General features: G+C 29.5%; 1 protein-coding gene across 3 annotated transcripts in view; it reads right to left on the bottom strand.

Moving 5' to 3' along the window:
- LOC108685991 (zinc finger protein 598) overlaps positions 1 to 2,787 on the bottom strand; it is a 27,586-nt gene that overhangs the window by 5,129 nt on the left and 19,670 nt on the right. The window lies entirely within an intron of this gene.

Consider the following 2,787-nt stretch of genomic DNA (forward strand, 5'->3'; position numbering starts at 1 on the left):
TTTATTTATATTTATTTATATTTATCATAAATATTACGTAAAATATTTAGTCTTTATTTTAATAATATTTCGAATAAAGTTTTATATAAAATATGTATGAAAAATCTATATAACATTTCAAAAAATGAATATCAATAAATATTTATCATAAATATTCTGTGCTGTCTGGGAATCAGTATCAATCAGTCTGCGAATCATTTATCCCTGGTTAATCTGTTATTGAGAAAATTAATTATCATCGCGACAGCAGGTGACATTTGCAGATATTTATGCGATATATAAACAGCTAGAAAATATCGTGATTACATCATGATCATGATTATATCACATCTTATGTCCGGTTCTATGTCGATTAGCCACTAACCCCGATGAACTTCACCGTTTTTTTTTCCTTGCGATTTTATAAGTCGTTACGATCTTTTTCAACTTGAAATTTTTTAAACGTTCTCTAGTATGATGTTCAAGCGTCTCGTAACTTTTGAACTAAGCATGATTAAAAAAAAAGAAAGAAAATGAAAACCTACATTCTTTATCAAACTTCGATAATATTCGATAACTATTACATTTTTTAGTGATTTTCACTTCAACATAATCTCGCATCAACAACACGTATTATTCCAATTATTTAATTAGAATGGATTTCAATTGGAATTATTCCGTATTTTCCTATAAAACGCACATTAAAAATCTAGAAAATAATTAAATCATTCCGATTGAAATCTATTCCAATTAAATAATTCTAAAGTATCAAAGATAAATTAATAATCTTGAATATTAAAATTTTGACTGACGGAAAATTGAGTTACGATTAAATCAAGAAGTTGATTGTATATTTTGAAACAAGGTACATAAAAATGACAAAAGTGAACAAATTCATTAGATGTTGACCAATGAAATTAGGATGTGTTCGCATTGCTTGAAATATCCAAGAATTTTACATTTAAAATGAAATAAATATACATTCGGCTATTAAAGAGGGAGAAAAGAAGCGAAGATCCTGTAGAGATAATACAAAAAGTGCAAGTAATGCCGACAGACTTCTTATAAGTATTCTAATAAATTTGTTCATTTTTTCTCATTTTCATTTTATTTCAGGATACACAACCGATTCCCAGGTGCAAAACAAGATCAGTAGAAAAAAAAAACAAGAAAAGAAATTCTATAAATCACGCAGTTTCCAGCAAACGAGAAATGGATTAAAATGAATTGAAATTTTTTTCTATCCGAATGTTTTAAATAGCGAATATTTTTTTTTTTATTTAACTGGATTTAATTGGATTCAATTGGATGCAATTGGATTGAAAAACTGCATTTCCTATTCAAAATTTTGAATTGATGAAATAGTATTCACAATGCACAGAAAAAACTAATATTATTTTTAGATTGAAAGGCATAGAGATATACTTCATGCAATTCTTATAAATGAAGAAAAATGCATTCAGAATTGGAAAGCATTCATTTTAATACTCCTGACTCAATATTTCTGAAAATCTGAATCCATTTCAATTCATTTCAATCCATTCTCGTTTGCTGGGTCGTGGAATGTCATGATTTCCTTCCTATTAACAATTCCCAGGTGTTGCAACACCGGAAGATTGCGTAAGGATTCGAACTATATTTGCGCGTGAATACGCTCGAAGAAAAGAGATCTTTGCGGTGTCGAGATCGCCGAGATCGACGATCGACCGCGGCTTGCATACTTAACGAGCTCGCGGTGACGTAAGCAATCCCGTCGCATGCTTATAGATATGTAATATCTATCCGAGTCCTTTAATATCCGATCCGAGAAAATGCGCAGATAATTATATATTGATTCAAGGCAGTCCTCTTTTGGTTTTTTATTTTTATTCGCAGTACTGATCGCTAAGTCTAACTCCCTCTTCTTCCCTCTTTCTCTCGATCTCGATCTCTCTTTCTCTCTCTTTCCACGTTTATTAATCAGGAACATGTTTCTCATATGACGACACGTGTACTCGATGGGCCTGAGATAAAGACGAGTGACAGTGATGTAATAAGGTGAGCATGCACCTGCGGCGCTTAACTTATCGATCTCGCAATTAGTTATGATTGCACGATTTATAATGCGATCGATAAACGATCGATTGCATATTCGCGTCATATGATATAAATACGTCGAATGACTTCGATGAATCTCTTCCGAGTGCCTTCCAATTTTTAAGAAAAATTCAGTAGATTTAATGCATTCCATGAAATGTTTCCATTAATTCTTATCGTCCTGTATACAAGTAGAATCATAGAAAATCAAGAATTAGCAGTCATTTTAGAAAAAATCAATAATGATGTTAATCGACATATTCTTGATGATGATTTTATGATTTTATGATATGATTTATGATCTTTTTTAACAATGTTTTTTAAAAAATTATTTAAAAATCATTACTATGTCAAGATCACAAAATTATCATCAAAAATGTATCGAACATAAAATTTTACGTTAAAATTAAACGTTAAAATTTTTTTCTAAAATGATATCTAATATTGTTTTGATCTTATTATTACGATTTTATTCTATTTAAATATAGCAAAAATTATTCCAGTAATATTAATATTGCAGCATTAAAAATGCAGCAATATTCAGCTATAAACTTCTCTGGAATATGGAAATCTTCGTCAATATTTCTATTTTAACATACCTATTTTATTTTGTAGTTTTTTCAACTATAAAATAATTGTATTTCTATTATATATAAAATATAAGACTATAACACACACACACACACACACACACACACACACATGCGCGCGCGCACATATATATATATATAT

This window comes from Atta colombica, unplaced genomic scaffold (genome assembly GCF_001594045.1).
Source record: "Atta colombica isolate Treedump-2 unplaced genomic scaffold, Acol1.0 scaffold100, whole genome shotgun sequence".
NCBI classification, from domain to species: Eukaryota; Metazoa; Arthropoda; class Insecta; order Hymenoptera; family Formicidae; genus Atta; species Atta colombica.